The 24,124-nt window shown below is 46.1% G+C and overlaps 1 protein-coding gene across 1 annotated transcript in view; it reads right to left on the bottom strand.

Moving 5' to 3' along the window:
* The window catches only part of LOC139663455 (plexin-B1-like), a 78,330-nt gene that overhangs the window by 38,217 nt on the left and 15,989 nt on the right, over window positions 1-24,124 (bottom strand). The window contains exon 2 of the mRNA XM_071542137.1: window positions 23,249-23,319. The gene's annotated coding sequence lies outside the window, so the exon portion shown is untranslated. The remainder of the gene's footprint in view (window positions 1-23,248; window positions 23,320-24,124) is intronic.

Here is a 24,124-nt window from a genome sequence, read left to right as displayed (position 1 = left end):
CAGGGTCGCTGCAAATGTTCACCATTGTCCTTTGGATAAGCAAAGCATCCAATGGGGAGAGAGAAATCGTAACACGGCGGGTCAGAAGCTTAGGACGGACTTTGGACAGGACTAAGCAATGTGTTCTAATCTCTACTGGGGGTTTAGATCAGGTCAAATATCAAAAGGTGCCGCATGTATTCAGCCAAACTTCAGGTTGGACAAGTTGACAACTCATAGGATTCAATGGAAATAAATACAGACTACCAAGGAAAGAATGACACACAGTCAGGATATTAACTTTCGCAATCCAGATATGCCAGCTCATGCAATCTGGTTGAGCCAAGCGCTCCTCTTTACCAGTGACACATGCACCGTTTCCCCTCCCTCACAGCCAAGTTGTGCTGCTGAGTGTAACACATAATTGCTAGTCGCACCTGCCAGCTTCTCCGGGTTAGTAACACATTACTTTAATAGCGTCCCATTAAAAACCAGAGCAAAATCATCTCCCTTATCTTGGCTTGCTCACGACTCTTCTTCCAAGACGTTGAAAACCGGAGACGGGTTTTATACTGTGCTGTGCGTCCGCTACGGTTTCTCCCACCCCCGTCGGTAGCACTTCGTAGGAACTATTAATAACGGGTCCGGTCATAACATCAGGGCCAGCCATATCGCTCAGCTTGTTGTACGCCATCGACATTGCTTCCGTGAGACGCTCTGGCTGACACACTGGTCATGTTTATTAATGTGAGATATTTTCATGCACATACAAGTTTCACTCCAAAAAATGTTCTTCTCTGAAAAATGATTGCTGGTCATGTTTATTAATGTGAGATATTTTCATGCACATACAAGTTCCACTCCAAAAATGTCTTCTCTGAAAAATTATTGCTGGCATGAAAGTTAAGCACATGGGTTATGAATACTGTTTTACAAAATTGTTTGGTTTTACAGGACAGAAACTGCAATTTTTTTAGCCCTAAAATGGCTGTGTAGCGTTTTGGAATGAAACCCTTCATAACCTAGTTAGTTATTGCACATCTGTGTGTCAAGTTGCAGCTAGGTTATGTTATTAGTGTATTCCAAACTCATAGACTCACTGCATCAGTCTGCCCTCTGGCGCTCTAGCTGGACGGCCTGGCTGGCTAGCTGACAAGAAGTTATTTATAGAGAAACCCCCAACAATTGCCGCCCATCTAAAAAGGAACACATTCCTCCTTGGCTGATGAACTTCAGAGGGAGAGAGAGAAAGGGAGAGAGAGAGAGAGAGAGAGAGCGAGAGAGGACAAGGAGGAGGAGGGATATTATCGCCCTGCGCTCTCTTCCGGAAAGTCCTTCAAGAAAATAAGACATGAAAGTCCCTCAGTTTCCGTGATTAGGCCCTTTTAAGGGGCGAAGTCCCTCGGTGACGGGATGACGGGCTTCTCTGGACACGTTTCAGAGCCGCTCGTCACTGCAGAGGGGCTGGCCGGGCGGGTGGAGGAAGTTCCCATGGCTGTTAAACTTTACGGCCCTTTAGAAATCACCCTGGGGTGACGGAGGCTGAGCGGGGGCTAGGACGGAGGGAGGACGGAGGGAGGACGGATATCCGGGTCGAAAGGTCGACGCCTCTTCTTTTGGGTTGGCACGCAATAGCTCTGATCGAAACGTGCGTGTGCGTTTCCTCTTTCCTCACCGTGAATCGGTGTTACTCTGCATGTAGGACCTCTGCCTCCCGGTCTGAGGTCAGTTCTGGTGTCGGCCACAAATTAAGCACAATAAATCAACATGATGAAGGGGCACGTCTGATATAGAATCGGATGTTAAGGGGGGCATAAACGAGAGCATGTAGCTTTCATTTATTAAGTCGTCATAAACAAACACCCACAGCTGCCAGAGAGGAAGCTATAAAAGTCTCGGGAGTCTATCTGGATCGTAACTCAGACGCCGACAGGTGCGTTTGGCCTCGCGCGCGTTAGAAAACGCCTGTACTGGCGCGGGCGGTAACTTCTTGAACGCACTCGAACAGAGATGCGATAATGCGTGAAGCGAACTCATACCGCGGCTCTAACTCTTCCGCTGTGACATGATCTGGCGTGGAGACAAAGCATTCCTGCGCCGGAGCCGGACAGCCACCTGTCTCCATCCGCCACGCCGGAGCCGGACGGCCCGACGCGAACCGTGACACCACAACTGCTCACAGGGTGCCATGACATCATCTCGCAGAGGAAATACCTACATAGACAGACCTCAGCTTCATCTATTCAATGAGTGGGCCTATTATGTTGCCATGTCCATTATGTTGCATAATCTTACCTGCACTGGGGCTAGTGGGTCAATATCATTCCCACACTGTGCAAGGTAGACATTAGTGATATAGAGGTATCTGTAGTATTGGGATCAGAGCCAATGCAGCTCCCAAGTACTCATCATACTCAGATTGTCAAATACTATCAATTATATGTTGAATAAACTGTTTTCATCTGTAAACCTATTCTGAAAAAGCCGTTTTTATCCATTAACCTATTCTGAATAAGATGTTTTAATGTGTTAACCAATTCTGAATAAGCTGTTTTTCTCTGTTAACCTACTCTGTACAAATTGAGTGTGTCAATAAGCTGTCAATCAGTATAAAAAAGAAAACAAGCCTATGTTACAGCCTATTTTCTAATGGCCATAGTTGCAGGCACATGACATGATGCGTGCATGTGTGTGTGACTTTCTGTAATCGGTCACCTCACCACACTCGGTTAGGAAAAATATAGAGTGGTGCGTGTGTGTGGGTGTGTGTGTATTGAATCCCAATGTATAATTCCATTGTTTAGGGCAGTAACTCCGGGTGGCAGCCGTCCAGCGGGACGCTCATCCTGACACACAATAGTAGGGTGGGGACACGGACACCAGCACACACACACACACACACACACACTATCATTACCGACTTTACACACTGAGAGCAGCTCCTCGAACGACTGCATTTATCTGCTTAAGGGTCTGAGCAGTTCAAAGACCACCAACCAGCCATTCCCACAGACAGCGGTAATGGACACTTGACCAGGTAGACAGTGAGAGAAACCAAAGCAATCATTAGACGGGGGTGGAGCTCTGTTATCACAGGTGAGCCATAAAAGTTACAAGGGGCTCCGAGGAGACTGATTAGGGATGAGAGAGTAATGTTCAGAGACAGCGAGGGATAAAGAGAGATGGACACCAACTGTTTGTCAGTGCCACTATCGCATCAATATGTTACACTAAAGAAAGAAAGAGTAAGCAAGCAAATTCATTCATGCACCTCCAGTAGGTGGCACTATACCATGTTGAGCGCACAAGCCCCCATAACTCAGTAACGGAGTAGACTTGAGTGCATTCATTCCAGTGAATGGCTCTGCTGTTTCACCGGGAGCTCCGGTGGGCAGGACGGCAGTTACCCTGAGGCAAATTACCCAAACACAACCTTTGACATTGGTTTGCTTTGCCCTGCCCAGAGCAGATCTAGGGCCAGTTATGGACACGAGCGAGCGGCTGACGGCCTTGTCGGGCCTTGTGGAAAGACCACAGTTTCCATAATAAGCCGAGTGTCGGCCATCTTGTGCCCGGAGGCCGTGTGTTTTGAGTGGACAGTGTGTACCAGTCGGCTGGTGATTAAGATGTACTCCCTGCAGGCTACTGTAGGAGTTCTGCTAGGTAGTTACCATGCCGACTGCTGGATCAGCAGGAAGCACACACACCAATATGCTCAAACCAATACACACACACTCACACACACACACACACACACACACACAGAGGCAGGAGGTGTTCAAATGGAGGAAATATCAAGGCATAAACACATGCACGCATAAGAAACCAATCCCACATGCACACACACACACCATTCAGTAACTTAAGCAGAAAGCCAAACTGCTGAATTAGGCAGTATTAGGATCAAAACAAAACCAGACACCACCAGCTACTGTAAACAGGTCTACGGTGTAAGAACTCAACATCATTCCCAACCACATGCCATATAAATCAATACATGCCATATAACCCCCCGTCCAGGACCGTTCAGTAAAGCTCTCCCACTGGAACAGATGATAACACTTTAATCAGGCAGACCTGTGGTCAAACACTTCCAACAGATAACCCAAGTGATAATTCTGATTTTATGGCTCTGAGAAGCAGACAGCAGCTATAGTGTCTGGGTCTCTGCTCCACTGGACTGTGATATCAGCTCCCATCATGCTCATATAAACAGGACAAAGTCACTGTCTAGCACTAATACGCTGGGAAGGGTGAAGAGAAATGGAGTGTGTGTGCGTGTGTGTGTATGTGTGTGTGTTTTCATGAGGCAATGCCTTCACAGGGGGAAATTACAGCTTGTGTTTTTACATGCTGATTATGGCGGGGAGAACTATGCACATGCTATCGGAAAGTATGCAGAACCTTCCCTGACAGAGGGCAGAGACTGGAAAGGACGAGGGCTATTTTTTCTCCTGTCTTGTCATTTTCATCAGCAGGCTGCACAGCACAGCAGCAGTAATGGGCCTATAGGTAACTGCCTTAAAGTGCTGTCGGGAATATAGCACTTACAATTGGAGTGCACATGAATGACTCCACAAAATGGAAAATAGAACAGAGAAAGTGGGAACTTTCTGTGATGCCAAAGTTGCTGAAATGTGACATTTAGGGGGCAAAGAGCGTTAAAATTAATGTTAAAAGTATGTGTACGACAACTTTTGACTAAAATGAATAAAAACATCCATTACATGCCTAATGCCCATTTTCTACTCATATGCCACTTAATTTCTAAAATAAAACGGCCACCAACTACTTTTGTTAGTACTCTATTTCCAGCGAAGAGCACAATACATGTTAAGTCATATATACGATTTCCAAAGTTAGACATAGGATGACCAAGCAGCACTTGAAGGCATCTTAGATATTAGCCTAGCCCTGCTAATAGCCACTTGTCAATGAATCTGACAACACTGACCATTGTTTGGCTCAAAATAGCATCCATTATATGACTCCATTAGCTAAAAAGCTGCGGGAAAACATGGGAGGCCAATTACAGCTTGCCACAGCTAACTCTCAGACAAAAACGGAAAGAGAAACCTTTCGTTGACATCTGAAGGAGAAAGCCTCGGATTTTCTCAATACGGCTTTTATGGGCAACTGTGCGATTCAATGGTCCGACATTTACCAGCCGTGTTTATTCGCAAATACGCTTGATCCTTGAGGAGATTCAAGTCAGTTGCGTTTGGTGATTCATATCTACATGCTCTTTGATGTTGCTGAAAGGCGTCGTGGGGCGGTGTGATGAGAGAGAGCACAACACAAAGGATGCTCTCCACATAAAAGACCTGCTATAACTCATCCTTGGAATAGACTAATACACACATCGGTACATGGACACACAAAGGAACCTAAGATTTATGGCAATGGGCTACAGATTGATTGCACTTAAACTACAGCAAATAAGGTAACTTAACACTAACCTGGAATACACCCACCTCTACACCTCAAGGAGTGCCAAATGTATCTCACACACAGATTATTGTGTATTGCTATACTTGTGAGAAACTGCCATTGATTACATTCATTCCCAAACCTCTAACCCTAACCCTATAACTAAGCTTAACCCTAACCTAAACCTAATCTTAACCCTGAACCCAAACCCTTAGGAACAAGGTGAGGAATGACACAATGTCCTCATTTTCGGGGATTTTCATCAATTTTGGGGAAGGCACTCCGTCTTCATAAGGATGGGAGTACAGGAATACACACACGCTCCAGATACACCCCCCATTTCCATATGCCGGGGCATATAAACTGCTGGTTCAGGGCTTGTAATTCATCTGGTCTAAGCTGCTCTGAAGGCAGACCCTCGCCCTGTCAGCCTCGCCTTCTGTTTGATGCTGTGTGTGAGTGACCGAACAAAGCAGCAAGGTGCTCCATATTCATGACTGAAGCCCTAGGAGAGGGGACCAGATAGCAGAAGCGCGTGCACACACACACACACACACACACACACACACACATCAGGCCTTGATAGCTTGTTAATGCTACTTGACTTTGTAGTACAGGATTTCATGCTGGCCAAATAAAATGCTGACGACCAATAGCGAGGGAACAAAGAAAAGTGTGATTGGTCAAGGCCTCCTAGCAACAGAGGGGAAGGCAGACACCATATTAGGGGATGCCCCATTGTTAAAATTCACATTTTCTGTCTCTTCTTGCATTCCCACAATAAATACGACATCTGCGTATTATCCTCCTCCTCTGTTGTAAAGAAAGAAACTGTTTGACATTTTCAGATTTTTTTTTTCTAGAATTGGTAGTGGGTCTTGTTTGTTCTGGGATTTTTATCCCCTGTGTGCTCAGGAAGTTGCATTTCTCATAACTGCATCGTTATCTATACCTTACAGCCGGTGACAATATTTTAGTACGCCTGGACACAAATGCAAAAATATATCTCAAAAATATTGCCATTCTTTCCCATCGGGGGTCTGTTTCAGGTAGAATACATTGACTTCTTCTATCTCCAGAAGCCTCAAAATCTCCTTTTATCATTTGGTATACAGCATGTCACTGTAGCATTAATATTTAAAGGTGCAAGACACAAATAGCTGTCAGCAGAAAGAGGCTTGGAAGCTTCGGTGTTCTGCAGCATCTCGTCAGTTCACGGGTGTGAATTGGCTGCAGCAAGGTGTGGGCATTTTCCATTGATTAGCCAGAGTCCAAATTTGATCTTGGTTTTTTTTGTTTTTTTTGTTTTTAAGCATTTAAATGAAGAGCAAAGATCAAGCAAAACTTGCCAGAAAACTGTTTGGAAGGCAAATCTAAAAAGAAAAACAGTCCCATCTGGGAGCATTCAGGGGCAATGTTCCCTCTGAGCTGAGAGTTTGGTGACCTACATCTAATAATTTATCACATTGACCAAATAATATCTTGTCAGGCATTGCTCCACTTATAAGAAATAAGTGAGGGAGAGACAGAAAAGGATGGACAGTGATGACCAGAGACAGAGCGATAGTTGGAGTTGATGGTGGGCAGCCATGGGAAGAAAGACAAATATTTTGACTCTCCTGGAGCAGAATCACCATGACTGACAACATCACAGCAGAAAAACAAGCTATTAATAGAATAACTAGTGGGAGAGGGACAGCAGCCAGCCATGGACCGACAGATGGACGTATGAGAGATGGAGGGAGGACGGGAGTTGGCGCTCTCAAGGGAGAAGTGGATTTTTTTTGTTGAGTGGTACAAAGAGAAGGGCGTGTTGACAGCAGTATGGAAGCGTTGACCACAATGGCGCATGCTAACACACAGACACGCCAAAAGTGGAACTCAGTTATTAAATTTCTTAACTTTTCACTCAACACTTGTCATAATTGATCATATGCTATTAGTGAAGGTTAACGGAGTATACCGAGTTTTTGGTAGACTGTCCTGTTGGTCAACTTACCCATTAAGAACACAGACACCATCATTGGCTCCAGTGCTCCATGCTAACACTTTAGCATACACTATGTTGTGTGATACTAGGCTCCATGCTAACACTTTAGCATACACTATGTTGTGTGATACTAGGCTCCATGCTAACACTTTAGCATACACTATGTATACTAGGCTCCATGCTAACACTTTAGCATACACTATGTTGTGTGATACTAGGCTCCATGCTAACACTTTAGCATACACTACGTTGAGTGATAGTAGGACACTAGCATTATCCAAAGTAAGAAGACTGACCATGTGAAATGAAATATCTTCATCTCAATGCAGCTGATGTAGCCAGGTTTATTTTTGGAACTATTTTAGTTGAGCAACTAATTATTCATCCACTGTGCAGTGATTTTTAGTTGTACACAGTCTCCCATTGTCCACCACCTTGACTTCCTACAGAAACAGGGAAAGTAGCCCCTGCTAGTTCAAAATAGTAACTTATTTTTCAATCATATTTCATGTAAATTTGACCATTTCTTACACAAATCTGCTAGACATATCAATTAATACTTAGCATGTAGCCTCAGAGCTGCTATATTTGAGATATTTCTAGTGTCCTATTATCACTCAACATAGAGTATGTTAAAGTGTTAGCAAGAAGCACTGAAGCCAATGATCTACTGGGGACACACGGATGATTTTGGTGTCTATGTTCTCACCAGTTAACGGGTAAGTTGACCAACCGGACAATCTCCAAAAAAGTTGGTGCATTCCTTTAAGATTTCATTGGGATTCAGGCCCTTCCTTCTCCACGCCTGACAAACTTAATTGTGTCTAGTGAAAAGTTTAAAGTTAAAGTTTAACAGTTGAGCTTTGACATTTCCAGACGTTATTTCAAATGGTGGACCTCTCTGGATCCCCCCAAGACTGGAAATACACACACACACACACACACACATACTCTCCAATGAAGGTTCCCAGTGATTTCATTTGTGTTCTTTGACTGACTCATCTCAAGTCAAAAGGAAATGGAGGATGGAACACTTATGGAATAACAAATCTCTCTCTCTCTCACACACACACACACACACACAGAAGTTGTGGAACCTATGACGTCTCAAGAGATGGACAGTGCACAAACACCCTTACCCTCTCGCTCCACTAACTGTGCAGGGTGCTGGTTAATATTTATTCCCCTGTGCCTCACGCTCAAACCAGTGTTCCTATCATTCAGCATTAGCATCAAACAGCTTTAAAAAAATGTGAGAAATTATTATTCAGTCTATTTAAGCCTGGCATTTCTCAGTTTCACCGTGACAGCGGGACGGCCGGCATGAGCCTTCGAGGCTCCCGCTTTACTGGCCGCAATCTGTGCCGAGGGGGAATTCGCAACACTGAAATTGCAAACAATCAATTTGTGCATGGAGGGATGCACGACAAACTGGACATGCTTGGATTTGGCTGAAACCACAGGAGCGGTGAAAGAGAGCATGGTAAAGGATTAGCTTCCAATGGCATTCTGAAAACATTGAACAACTGTTCTGAAAAAAATAATTTCAGACTGACATGGGACTCGCCCCCAAGTACACAGACACACACAGAACAAGCAGTTTCTCTCGCTCTCTTTCTGGAAACCAGTGGGCTAATCCTCTTTGCTGTAGCATAGCCTTCTTTTCTGAGGAGCTGTAGAAGTGCTAACCGTTGCAACGTGAGGATAATATTAAAAGGCAGTGTTTTGAAGGGATAGCAGTAAAGGTGATTTTGCAAAGCATGGATAGTATTCTCCCATGGAGGGGTAGGCCAAACATGTACACACACACACACACACACACACACACACACACACACACACACAAACATATATAAAGGCTCCTTTCTGTGATGGTCTGGGCAATAACAAGAGCAGTGCAGAGAGAGAAGGGTAAATGTTAGTGTGACTGCTGTGCTGTCTGGACCTTTCTGAATGATGTGTGTGTAAAACACACCGCTATACAAAGAGCCTCTTTGTGTTCCCATGCGGCTAATGCTGCTTTTCCATAGTGTTGCCTTAATAAAACATTAGGGTGTGTGTTGCTTATGGAGCCAGGGTAACAAGCTTGTTGCATAACATCCAGAGGTGAGAATGACACGGTAAAACAGTGTGAGGACCACTACTGTGGCAGTTATGAGCAGTTTTTACTAGGGTGCAAAAGACTTTGGAGTGGAGAGAAAACAAGACGAGATGATTTTCCACTACACTCCAGAACAAAAAAGAATTATGCTATTGAGGTTACAAAGCAAGAGGTCTGCCACACCTCCGAAGTTTTGGCAAGCCACTAAACCATAAATGGCCTGCGGGGTTCCCATGGCCGTGAATCAGATAATGGGTTGATCCACGGGTTGATAACAAAGACAAACATGGAATTAACGCTTCAACACTCAGCCCGGCTGGAGGGCTCAACCAACGAACACAAATAACTCAATATTTGTGAACAATTGATTTACAGCCACTCAAAGCTTCACAGTTCTCTACAACCTTTATCTGAAAGACTACAGGGATAAACGTGTCAAAAACAAAGCTTGGAGAGTGCATCGACCCATTGTGCATCCATTGTTGGGGTTGATGGTTGCTGGCTGTTTATTTGCCATTTATGCTACCTAATTGGTGCTTGCAAACTAGCTATGTCAACTCATCAAAACAATGTGCTGTTATGACAGGTAATACCAAAGTGCTTGCAGTGTGAACGCACGGCTATAGACACAAACGCATCCATTTTGTGTCTTCTACAACTTGCACAATAGCCTTTCCAGAACATTCGTCTCAGTATGGTCCCCCGGTATGGTCAACGTTTATCCCCATGTGACCCTCGGTGGGTCACATGACAAACGTTGACCATACTCTCTTCACCAGGGTCTGTGAAATGCCAGGGATTCCTCCTGGAGGTGTGTGTCGGCAGGCTGGGGCTCCGCGGCTCCGCTGGCTGCTCGGCCCTGCCTGCCGCCGCTCCTCTATCCCAAGTTGTAGTGCTCCATCCTGGGGGAGAAACCGCGGCTCGACGGCCTCTTATGGAGCTCAGGGGGAGCATTTTTATGAGCTGCCTACGATGCAAATGTAGTCAATATTTCTGGATATGTCTTGGGGGAGGATGGTGAGTGAGTGTGCCTGTGTGTGTGTGTGTGTGTGTGTGTGTGTGTGTGTGTGTGTGCGTGTGTGTGTGTGTGTGCGTGTGTGTTTGAGAGAGAAGGGAGCAGATTTGTGTCTCTCTCTGGATGCATTTGTAAGTATCTGTGCGAGTTCATATGTTCGGTAAATGCCTCGAGGGGTGTATGGTTGTGCATATGTAGTTGCCAGGTGTGTGTGTGTGTGTGTGCATGTGTGTGTGTGTGTGTGTGTGTGTGTGTGTGAGAGAGGGTGGGTGGAGGGGATTAGTGATAGGTCAGGCCTATCATACGTGTAATGTTTTGGTAAGTGATAAGGTAAGGTAAGGTTTGGTTTTCATAAGCGCTCTTTTGCTCTATTCCTTTCCATATCCTTCTCTCTGCTGCTGCAATGATCCAATTTCCCCACTGGGAGCGCTGGAGGTTTCATCCAATTTAACGCAACACTGTATTTGACAACTACACTGAGTTACCTTACCGTGTAATACTGCCTAAGAACCATAACACTGTCTGAATATAGGAGTAATCTCCAAAAACAAACCCGCTACGCCACAAGCGGACCACCCTGAAGGTGGACTTGGGCGTCCAGGGTTGGGCCACCCTTGGTGAACTAACCCATGTGAAGGAGTAGCGGGCTGCAGCGAGGCATGCTGGTCCGACAGAACTTACACACAGAGGGCACTGGCGGAGGGAATGTAAATAAAAGAAGAGATAAGAGCTGTGTGCATTCCTGCAGCAGCGTCGCATAAAAGTGTGTCAAGTGTGTGTGTGTGTGTGTGTGATCATCACTTTGACCGGCTCTCTCTCACCTCGGCCCGTTTTACGAGCCAGAGGTTTTGCAATAAAGGGCCGAAGGACACGGGTGCCAGCCTGGTTATTAGGTTGTAGAGGGGTGGAGGGATCGGAGGGACGGGTGAAGTGCGGGAGGAGCGAGGAGCTACGCCTCCTCTTTCAACCCATCTGCTTTTTTTCTTTCACTCTTCCACCCCTTCGTTCCGTCAAGAAGCCGCCTTGGCTTTCCGCTGCTCTCCTGACAGATTTTTCCCCCGGCCGAATCTGTCTTTCATTACGTCGCTCTGCTCAACTACTATCATTTTTCTCTCAGTTATCCTCTATTAGTCACTTTGTCCATCAGTTTCCCCTCACTTTTGACTTTCCTCTGTGACTCCCCTTTCTCCACGCCTCTTCTCGCTCTTTCCTTTCTCTTGCACTACGGCCCCCCCCCGTGATGCACTTTTCCTTTGCATTTGCTTCTAAACCCACCTCACCATTTGACTCGCACAAATCACCCAGTGCATACTTACATGGATTACGAGCCAACACGGATGAAAACACTGAGTGATTCACGGGGCTGGAATCAGGATATTCACTCCAGACTCACCTCTCTACACCCCGTTTTCTCCCTCTCCTTCCCCTTCACGTCTTGACTCCCGGCCAGTTTTTTTTTTTTTCAAGCTGTGGTTCAATTTATATACACAATAACGTCATTGTCGTTGCTGCTTGTTGCGTGGTGATATTGTTTGGCTTTTGGTGGTTCGGCGCAGGGTTCTGGGTGGAAGTTAAGTCATGGCTCGGCGGCTAGGCTCAGCTGTGCGATGGCCGCTTAAAGACACGTTCCTCGGGCATTCATCAAAAGGAGAGGTTTTAGGGTTTTGAAAGGCATTCATTTGAAAAAAAAAAAAAAAAAAAAGGCCCAGCGGTGCCCCCTGCTATTTTTAAACCGGCTCAAGACGGGGACAGGCTTACGGGAAACGCGTGCAATACCCGAGCTGTACATATGAGACAACCGGGATTAAACGGAAGAATAATGATGATACAGCGGCTGTAAGTGATACTGCTTCCAGGAGGAGAGCGGAAGCAGCATCCGCATCTACACAGTCATGTGGGAGAGCTGGAAATTGTGTGTGTGTGTGTGTGTGTGTGTGTGCCAGACGGTATAGCGCTCCGCAGTCAAGTCTCACACCTCCACTATAACAGTCTCATTCATCATTGTGCTCCAGACAGCAAAGGGGTCACCGACCCTCTGCTCTGTACACACACACACACACACATCTCATTATGCGAGAGCGCGAGGGGATAACAGCGCCAACCGCCTCGGCTCGGACTGCACCCAAAGCATCGTTCACATCTAAACAAGGTCTGTGTGACCCGACCTTGGAAGGCACACAACACCCTGCTTTAATCTAGCCAGGAGGCAGGAGAACAGGTAGATAAACAACTGCCAGTTCTTCACTACACAGCCAGAAAAAGGGCCAGCCGGGAGTTCAATATACAACTAGGAATTCAATACCATTATGCTAGAATGGCCCCAAAATGTGCCTGTTATTCCTTTTGAAAACAAAACTACTTCTTCTAGGGTTTTAGCAAAAATCTATGTAGTCCACGTCTGATAGGATGGGAGGTTCCTCCCTGACTACAACTAGTCAATATGTTTTTATTATTATTGTTATATCAGATGGTCAGAGAAATCATTCCAGTGTGGTGTGGGAGGATTTTTACTCAATGGTCAGTGAAACCTGCCTCACTCTGCCTTAAGGAGCTGCTGACCCACCCAAGACTATTTCATTAGCATGGCTTCCAACGGAAAGTCTAAATGCTGTTTCAGAGGCTTTTCCATCCCGACAACAATACAATCAGGGCGTAGACGCTGACATTTTTTGGGGCTGAAATGAAAATCGTCAGTTTCAATTTAAAAAATATCAGTATTAGCCTTCTAAGACCCATATCTGTCGAACCCTGTACACACTGTACCCATCCAAAACCTCCTCCGACTATTGTTCTGCCTGAATATGGAAAGCAATGGAGTGGACTGTGTTGTACCACAAGAATGCAATTCTTATTTGGGATAAATCCAAAGTAAAATGGTGAAAAGGACTCAGTCCAACATGTAGCACCACATCCCACTGGCCCTTTGACACCAGGCTCGGTAGTGTTGCATAGCAGACCAATGCTTTGAAGCATGGTGGCTGGTTCAACATTGTTGGTAACGGGATCAATAAGATTACACAGTGTCAGGTACACAGCTGCCTGAGCACTGATAAGCGGGGGGGGGGGGGGGGGGGGGGTCACAATGCATAGACAGACAGACACACACACACACACACACACACACACACACCACAGCTCAATGATCAAAACAAGTGTGCCCTTGCATGCACACCATACATCCATGCACTGAAACAAACACACACACACACACACACACACACCCCTCCCACTCAGTGTTGGCACACACCACATCCTCCAAGCCCTGGGAGGTAAAGCCAACAGCCACTCCGGTTGAGAGCAAATCCATAATATGGTCCCCTCATAAACCTTAACCTGGAGGGGGAACGGCGCACCTCACCCCTCCCATCTGTTTACCCAATGGTACTCTGCCCCAATTATCTCCCAGTGGGACCAGTCCAAACCAAGCCAGAGTACAGGGGGGGGGGGGGCAGGCCATGATGATTTATGGCTCATCCCAACGGTTGTGGTATAATCAAGAAACGCACAGCGGTCCCATCCTCCATCCACCACTTCCTCCCCCAGTGGAAGGAAAAGGAGGCTGGGAAATAACAAAAAAGAGAGGGGGCGGGGTAGGGGAGGGGGTGGAGAGTGAAGGGTGATGTGAGGTAGTGGCTGGGTAGGGGGGGTGGGGGTGCTTCTCTCATCTCTTCTGTTCCAATACAAGGGATGGACAGCTCCATTTAAAACACAATAGGCACCCTCCCTGCTCCCCCATCAGCCTCCTGCTGGTAGCAAATAGGAGGGAGTGTTTGTGTGTGTGTGTGTGCGTGTGTGTGCGTGTGTGTGTGTGTGCGTGCGCGTGTGTGCGTACATCCCCCTTCTTTCCTGGAAGTTCTGATAACGAACACACACACACACACACTCAATATGAGCAGCAGTGTCACTGCACTGTAGTGCCCAGCAGAGTCACAGATGAGCTTCTTAACACTCAAAGGCTGATCAATACAGACGATTGACACACACACACACACACACACACTCCTTCCCACACTGTAGCATGCAACTGCATCTACCAGTACAGAAATAACCCCACTCAACTTAATGTACACCTCCACTCCTCCAGTTTGCTACTGGATAATCACGAGGCAGTGTGGCCTACAAGCACACAATCAGACAACAATAGACTTCTAGCCGCTGTATACAACCACACCCTGACTCTAGTCATAGACTATCAACAAACACATCTCTGTTTGCTCTTGTCTACAATGGCAGGGGGAGTATCTGTCTGCCGTCTTAAAGTTACAGTCCAAAGTAGAGAGTCCATAAGTAGCGCCATGATCTTCACAGTGGGACAGAGAACAATAAAGTGATTCCGTGGCCTAAAACTCTATTTACCAGCTACCTGTGAAGGGGGATCGACAATGACTTTGCTGCTGTTTGAACTCACGTGCCAAAATAAGAGCGGTAATCTCATGGATGGACCGAAATCATCCATGTGACCCCAGCAAACCGTGGCCTCCGGTGCTCCATGCCGACACTTTAGCGTAAGAGTTTGGCCGCTTGACTCCGGGATCTAGACTTAACGACGGTTATCCGGACCTAGCTGGATGTGGAGAGAACCGGATGGGAGGACTAGGAGGAGCGCTGCGGCTTCTCAAAGTAACACTCCGTTGTTTTGATGCGGTCCGAGCCTACGCCACAGTGAGAGAGAGAGCGTTCATTTCTGCTTTGTATGGATCTCAGAAAAAAAAAAAAAAAAAAAAATAGCAGAAAATATTTGGACTGTGCCTCCTGGCCAATTCCCCTGTACTTTGTGTGTGTGTGTGTGTGTGTGTGTGTGTGTGTGAGAAGGGGGTAGTAGGGGGTTATGGGAGTCGTGATGAGGGATTGACAGTCTATTTCCCGCAGTCTCTCCCACACACTGTTATCAGCGCAGGGCCTGACAGCAGCCTAAATACTAGTCATTACTCCGTCCTCCCTGCTGGCTAACTCAGATAGAGCCGGGCTTACGGCAGCAGGCCCGCTACAGCATCCATGCATCACCGTGATGGATGCTTCACAAATGTTCGGGCCAACATAGCATTACGCATGGTTAACCCCTGGAAAATCTAAACTCCAATCTACTTTCCAGTGTTTTGTTTATACTGAGGCTATTTTCAGGAGGTTGGGAACTGACGGAGAGTTTTTGCGGCTTGGATATGTAGCCTACGTCCGAGTTTGGATTTTTAACGTGATATTAATATGTACATGTTCCTGGCGTGTTCTGAAGATGTGCGGACAACAACTGGTAAGCAGCGGATGAGGATAAAAAAGTGTATTTGGCTTCACAAGCTGCTAGTCGCCAGTCCGCCGGGTCTGTGGGCTTTGAAGGAGTCAGGTGATGCGCAAGCTGGCAGTTCACTAGAGACCGGTAATTACACACTCTAACACACACACATACACACATAACAACATCCAACCGACATGTAAGCACAAACGCACATACAAAATTGCCCCTTGCTGCTCCAATTCCCAAATGTCTTCATTAGTTCCTCTTCACAACAGTGGAGCCTCTCCGGTTGGGGTCTGTTCTCCGAGCTCTTCAACTACAATCACACATCTTCTATAACTTAAAAGGAGACGCTCGAAAAACTAATCTGCCTTGCTAATCGGCCGCCATTAGGAAAGGCATTCCCAACCCTACCGCCTCCAAGTGACTTTCGAGACTCCCTATTATCTCCGGTTACCCTTGAGAAACAGCCTTTGGTGAAAGTAACTTGTACTCGTATTGTTCGTTTATTTAGACCTAGGGACAGTGGAAATAGCGGCGTCAACAACTCAGAGAAGAAGAACAACAATCACGACGTCTGCAGCTGTTTTAATATGAGGATTTAGAAGCGGTTCGTCTTGGTCAGGCTTCTAGCATTTCCCTGCTTGGCTTTCTCTAGTAAATGCCTAATTGGAGGGTGGTTTGAAGCATAAGGGAACAGTATAGTAGGGGCTCCCAATTTTTCAGCTCCCAAGACCCCTGGAGACTGGTGATGGTGTGTGTGTGTGTGTGTGTGTGATGGGGTGAGGGGGAGAGCGCAAATGGGTTGTGTTGTCCTTTTCATCCCCCTGAGGCATGCATGCTTTTGCAAGCGAGGCTGCGTGTGTGTGTGAGTGTGTGTGTGTGTGTGTGTGTGTGTGTGTGTGTGTGTGTGTCGGCGGTCAGGCCCCCTACTTGGAGACCAGCATACCTTATTGATCAGTCTCATGTGTGTTTAACTGTACCTCTGGGTATCATCTGGCCTCCATCCCTAATCTAGCCATTGTCTCCTTCAATCTATTCTTCTTCTCCTTCATCTCATCACTCTCTCCCGGCAGCCTTTGCTCCATCCATCTCCCTGTCGTCCTCGCCTGTATCACCCCCCCCCACACACACACACACACACACCGCACCCCCTTCTTTGTCTCTCTCTCCGTCTCATTTTGCTTTCTGTCTCTCCCGCTCTGCGTCTTCCCTCTTTCTCGCTATATCTATTAATTTACTCGGTCTCGGATGGATGGAGAGGGGGGGAGGGAGACGCAGAGAAAGGCTGGTTAATGAGAGAGAGAGGTGAAAGTATGGGGGCAAGGTGGAGGATGGGAATCAATGAATAAGAGAGAAAAAAGAGAGAGGGAAAGGATATACCCTCTCCGGTGAAGAAAATCCTTGGATGACTTCCTTTCATCACATCCCTTAGGAATCCGATCGAACTAACTTGACTAGGGGAAAACAAGACATCAAATACGCACTGGTATCGTTACCCATCTATTTTACGGCCCATTTCAGACAAATAGCCAACAAATATTTAATCTTTTAACAGACCGGAAAGCCGTCACGCGTCTGATAAGCCGAGACCGACCCAGCAACGAACAAGCAAATAACCAAAACCCAAACACAACCGCGGCGGAACAGCAGCCCAAGTTGGCGTACTCTCGGATTTTAATACATTTGAATAACAAAAACAGACCGCGATCCAGGCCATGGCCCAGTTGAGGGAGAAACACCCAATTAGGACCGCATCTAAAATGCTCCATCATATTTTATGCAGTAGTCTTTTTGGTCTTTTTATTGTTATTGTTTTGTTCTTGTATTCCAGAGGGGTCGGGGGAAGATTTGCATCCACAAAAGCGTTTTGGGGTGGTGGATCACGTTTCTAGAAATAGGTTCAAAGTAAAAAGTTCCTGTTTGATGTTTAGGGGGTAATTCCTTGTGGTCTGGGGGTATATGGTATGTAACGGTAGTAGCAGTCATAGCATGCCAAGTATTAAGATGCCAACAACAGAAAAACCTAATGCCCAGTCACAGCACTTTCCCCGATGCCTCCGAGTCCAAACCTGCTTGTTTCAGCGTTTTCCTTTCAAGACCAGCCAAAATATGGAAGGCAAACCTATGAAAAGAAGGGAGATGACCCACTTTTTTTCTTTTTTTTTTCTCTTTACCTTTTCAAAGCCCACCACTTTTGACAGTGCAGGATTTTCAACCCTTCAACATCAAAAGGCAGCGCACCACCCAGTAAAAGCGCTCAACGCTTCCTGTGTCTAATATCTTTGAGGAGCGTCTTTGAAGAGAGGGGGGGGGGGGGGGCATTAGATTGGGGGATATGGCGCTAAATGGAAGAAAAGTTCGGGGCCCGTGAAAGGCTGGAGTCGAGTGAGTGAATGTCACGGAAATGGTCAAGCGGTGATTGAGATTCCGGACCCTTCTCTGGACGTCCGGGAAGCGAGAGATGAATGTAGGTGACTTTGAAAGTAAAGAAGAAAAAAAAAAAAAAAAAAAAAAAAAAGAGGACACAATCACTGGAAATGAGTGAGCGGCCCGTGCGCTTCGTTCCTCTCTCTCTTTTCTCTGACTCGGTCCTGACAGTCGCGTCAAGTTCAGGCGCACTTCACGAAGGCTCCCCGAGACGAGAACGTAGTCAAAAAAAAAAAAGAAGAAGAAGAAGAGGAGGACTAAACGACATGATTTGATTACATTGCTCTGCTTGCCGCGAGTGTTCCGGCTGCCTCGCTCGAGGAAAGTCACCTTGCCTCGCTGAGAGAGGCTGCGGAGAGATAAGCGAGGCCGATTGTGTTTGGCATTACGTCACCGGTCTGTTAACGCTTTCGTGTACCGAGAGAGAAACAAGGAAAAAAAAAAACTCAGTAGCTTGGAGGTTTACTTCTGTAATAAAGAGAAGGCAGCTGAGAGGGCTTAAGGCGAGGGTTGTGATGAGACTAACAAACGGGCCGAGTGAGTTTCTTAGCGAAGACACCTGGTCTGATAGTGTCTCGGTGACAAGCTGGAGCATGGCGCTGCTCTTATAAAGCGAGCCTCTTTGTAATCGGGAACATTAGGATCCAGGACTCAAATGGTCTGCCACTGTATTACAGTCCCCCAGGGAAGGGATTGACAATTAGCTGCCACTCTCTGAGACGACCACATCCTTTGGACATACACACAACCAAACACACAAACACCCCAAGAGATAATGGATTCAACACTGATTGACTCATAAATGGATTCAATACTGATTGACTCATAAAAGTACAATTACAAGACATGATTACATGATCACCTCTTGAGAGAAATACTGGTATATATGCTTTTTTTTGTTTTTAACTCTAAATGCTAAAGAGATTGTGCTGTAAAGTAATCCTCCCATGTGTATACAGTATGTCATCTGTAGCATCTATTTGATCATATGGTGCTTGGGTTGGGGTAGCGTGAGGAAAACAGAGGTGCTTTCTCCAGAGAGTAACATGGTGTGAGGATGTTGCCCCGACAAACACAGGCAAGCCAAGAGTGTCTCGTCAAGGTTTGAGTCATTCTCTTTTTGGAGGATCTAAATGGAAATATGTCCTATTATTCAGCGCGTTGAACCATCACCACTTCAGCGGGGAGTGGTCCAGGTCGGACACGCAGGTTTGTCATGAGTCCAGACAAGAGGGGCATTAGTAGAACCACACCACGCCCAGTCGTGTCCACACTTGAAAATGCCAGACATTTCCACTGGGAACATGAAAGGCAGTATTCATCAAACCCTAGAGGAGTGAGAGAACCACTGATGTTTGTAGCAGCCAACATCCAAATGTTGAGAGAGGCTCTGCAACTTGGCTTGAATGAAGAAAAATGTGGATTGAAAGAAACTTAAGTTATCTTAATTTAAGTTATCTTATCTTTTCAGGTTATTTAAAAGGTGCCAAGTGTAGAATTTCATCATCAATAAATCATTACCATTATCATTAATTATGAGACATCCGTACAATTTCCGTAAACAAACAAGACCATTGACCACAATCACCAAGCTACTTTCTGTTAATGTGAATGTACCGCACACCAACATAGAGCCGGCTCCTGCTTGTGAGGCTTCTACTGTACTGCCAGGCATACGAGCGCACACTGAATTCCCCTTGTGCAGGGCTCTTGGGGTTCTCCGTTCCCTAAATAACGCATACCGTAATTCCCCTAAGCACTGTGCATGGCAAAAAGTGTTACACACATACCAGCAAATGAACGAATGAATCAACAAAGCAACAAACACAGATTCTGGCTCTTTCGAGGTGCGTTCGAGGACTTAAAAACCTGAATTGGTTAAAACTCAAGCATTTGACATTGTGGACTGTATTCTGTAAAGCACTGAAAGGAGTAGTGGCAAATCTAATGTACACATTTTGAGTTACCACACCAAGCGAGGTCTAAAAGTTGTCTAGCAGCAGCTGGCAGCAGTCTGTCCCCTGCTGTAGCCCCATGACTTCAGCCAGTCTGTGGGCCCAGCATGGGCTCATTTAAGCAGGTTTATTTGGTATCGCTCCAGATTCCTTATCAAACCCCCTAATGTTAGTTAAGATGTCTGATACGCTTAAAGGCGCACTAATCTGCAGCCCCGCTACCCATGCCTCCCTCCCTCCTTCACCCCAAGAGTCCAGTCCCTCTCACAGCTTGATGTAGTTCAGTTATAAGCAGAGTTTACCTTGGCGGCAGTTTGCGTGCGTTTGTTATGTGCTGTGGACGTGCAAACTTCAGCATTTCGCAAGGATACTTTGGTATTTCAATGTCAACATCCTTTCGGTCTCTTTAGGGGATGTTTCGAATGCCTCCACGCCTTGGTCGCTCTGACAGGCCTGACAGAAACGGCATAGTTGCCATCATGGACCCCGGCCTGCAACCGAGCTGCAAATCAAACCATAATGATTCAAAGTCTCTGCATGAAGCCAGACAAGGAGAGCCATTTGCGAGTCTCATCCTGCTTTGCGTATGCTTTCCATTAATCAAATCAAAGACAATTGGTCTCAAATTGGTTTTAAGGATTCTGATGCGATCCTATCTTAAGTCTTATGTGTTTTAACACTGTAATCTATCTTTTGTTTTGTGTCTACTGTGGCAGCAGCTAAATCATGGATGATATACCCTGTTTTGTATTAAACCGTTCCATGGGTTTTAAAGTGATACCATTACACGGTCTGGTTGCTTTTAGTATGAGACCGTCCATGGTAGGCCAGGTGTGTCATATTCAAGAGGGCACACACACACAGTCAGATAGCCAAACACACACTTTGTTCCTGTGCAGTGTTTCCCGTCTGCCATGGCTGATCATTTCCCTGTAATCTAATACTCAGCTGCTCATCTCCGGTTGGCTTTAGCTGTGTGCGTGCTTGTGTGTGCGTGTCTGCGTGTGTGTATGTGCAGCACGATTATATTTTATGTCTGACTAAGAGAACAATGTTGTGTGCTGACCTGCACCAGTGATACACAAGGAAAAACAAGCCCTGGCTTTATTGAACTTTGCTCTCTTCCCTAACTAACCTGACTCAATCATCTCATCAGTGTATGAGTCTGCAAATGTAGAAATGCATGTGTGTGTGTGTGTGTGTGTGTGTGTGTGCATGCGCAGGTCTGTCTGTATGTTTTGCATGCAAAGCAAGGTCAAGGTAATGCCCTGCTGGAGCAAATGAGGTGTGTATGTGTTTAGAGAAGACTCGGTGTGTGTGTGTGTGTGTGTGTGTGTGTGATGAGCAGCTGGTTAAACACAGCGAGGCCATGCTGTGTTGAGCTACTGGATAGGGAGAGGTCATGACGCTCCGCCAAAACACCACTTCCTCACTCAACACTGTGTGTGTGTGTGTGTACTGACACACTTAACACAACGATAACACTACGCCCCTCAGTGCGATGTCAATGAAAAAGCAAACGATGATAACTGAGGTGCGTGCCCCTGGGGTTTGGTTGAGTGAAGTAGTGTTTGAACAGTACTCAAATCACAGACTTGTTAAACAAAGTGACCATGAGATCCAGGCACCAAAACAGTGCAAATGACGGCTTTACATTAGCAAAATGTGTCCATGTGCTTTTACAGCATTGTGAGGAACAACAGAAGAGGGAACACTATAAAGGAACTGGTGGAAGCAATTTGGCAGCAAGACAGCCGTTGCATATTTGTATACATCTGACATGAAGGCTACCAAAAGTGGTAAGTTTGGGACTTAGAAGAAGAAGTAGTAACCTTACTGATCCCCTTATTGACCTCTTGCCCCTCTCCACAGGGAGGTCAAAGGTCAGGGTCAGCTACAGAACTGCACCTGCAGCTGGTAGGGATTCACTGTCTTGCTCAAAGACACTTCAGCAGGGCAGATGCTCGACTACATGGGTTTGAAACCAGGTTATCTAGTTCAACAACAGTCTCTCTAACCACTTGGACACCGCTGCCTCCTCTATAAATGTGTGTTCACTACACAGAGTTCCTGTAAGTGTCAGCTGTTAGGGATTCAGAGTCTCTCACAAGGACACCTCAGGAGGGCGTAGGTTTGCCAACACAGTGTCGGAAGGTGTCTCTAACCACTGGGCCATCCTGCTGCGCTTTCTCGGCCAAAGTTGAATGATGGGGTTTAGGTTTTTGGCAAAAACTGCTGACAGTGGGATGGGACGGTGTAGATGTCTGGCTGGATGCTCAGCCCACAAGGAGAGGTTGGGGGGAGGCATAAACAGCTGGCCCACCTACACCATCCGCCCGGTTCGACCACAGCAGCTTCCTTGTCCCCCCCCCTTATCCTCCATTTACCCTCTGAACCTCCAACCAAGTCCCCCTTACTACTCAGCCTGGGAATAAATAGTCCTGGATCCAATTTCACAATGTAATCAGAACACAGGGCTTTGTGGGAGCGCTCGGGGATGGGAGCCTGGCAGAATGGTAGGCTGGACAGGGAGGAGAATCAAGGAAGGGGGATCAGGCGCTAGTTTATGTAACCAAGGTCAGCTGGAGAGAAAACACAATAATCCTTGGCTGAGGCAAAAACGGTAAGAGCACAAGGGAGGAGGGCTGACCGAGGGAAGGGAAATATGAAAACAAACAGATAAAAGCCACTGCAGGGAGGGCTCTCGCCTCCTTTTGCGTGGCCAGAGCTTCTGGTTTGGCGTGGGGAGGAGTAATTGGGAGCAGCCGTTGACACTTTAAATAGCTGCTGAGTGTGGTGGGATGCGGTTTGGGGGGAAGTGGACTTGTCACCGCAGGGGGAGGAAACTCGAATCCCAGGCGATGAGCTATTGTGTAATTCAGATGAATAGGAGGAAATAACTCGAAAGCAACGATCACTCCCCTAACACATCTGGCTATTTTGGTGTACAACAAGGGCAATGACCAAAATATCAACTTTATAATAACTGTAGGAATCAAGTTGCATTTTCAACATGATTTTGTGAAAGACACTCTGAAGTAGGGCTACCAATATCTTTCACCATACATTATTTCTTGTATAACCATTGGCTGAAACAGGGAGTAATGTAGTTTCTTACCTGTGGAAATCTACTGCTCTTTGCTTGACATTTCCAAGTGTTACATGGCCCCCATGGGGATTTGTCCAAACCTGGAAGAAGAGATGCAGTTAGAAAATCCACAGAGAGCACATTTTTACAGCTTTCTCTCCTAAAGGCCAAACTCTTGACATAAACTATAACACAACCGGTCTTCGAGGAACCATAACGTGGAAACAGATAATGATAGCAGGAGCCAGTGGCTGAAACATTCTTCCCTACAAAGTGAGCTTAACGCATTTGCAACGCCTGCCATGTCTTCTTAATTCATGCTATGCAGGTGAGGGCCTCCATGCCTCGTACAAGGCAGCTATTGTTCAACATGACAACAAAGAGCTTGCTGAACATGGCGGGGCAAAACCACAAACCCACAAAACCACAAAAGTCACCTTTTAAAAAAGGCAGACAAATGGCTGCCACAGAGAAGAGCGCACTGGCACAACATGAAACATGACCTCGCCATTCAATTTCACAACAGATACCCAAAGCCTCGGCAGGCAAATAGTTAGGGGATCATCAAAGTTTAAAAAGCAATAAAACATACATTTTAAAAAGCCTTATGATTTAAAAATCCTGCTGTTACAAAGCACTTTTGAGTATCTCTTCATGAATATTTTGGGGTCAGGTCAACCAGACAAAAACTTGAACTGGTTTGTAAATCTAAGCAACTAAATGCTTCAACCACGGTACAGCCAGACATAGTGCGACTGAACCACACTAAATCTGATCAAGCTTAAATGACCAAGCTGCATGGGGTTCATTTCAAAAAGCAGTCAACAAATACAATGCAACCAGGAACAATTTTGCGGATAATGAATAAGGAAACTTTTCAGCCCTTGGAATTCTAGTAAATTTTCA

Source organism: Centroberyx affinis, unplaced genomic scaffold (genome assembly GCF_046629955.1).
Source record: "Centroberyx affinis isolate AG114_WGS23_722 - 3 ecotype Tasmania unplaced genomic scaffold, CSIRO-AGI_Caff_v1 ptg000225l_1, whole genome shotgun sequence".
NCBI classification, from domain to species: domain Eukaryota; kingdom Metazoa; phylum Chordata; class Actinopteri; order Beryciformes; family Berycidae; genus Centroberyx; species Centroberyx affinis.
The sequence above is the reverse complement of the archived record's forward strand: the minus strand, read 5'-3'. Positions and strand labels throughout refer to the sequence as shown.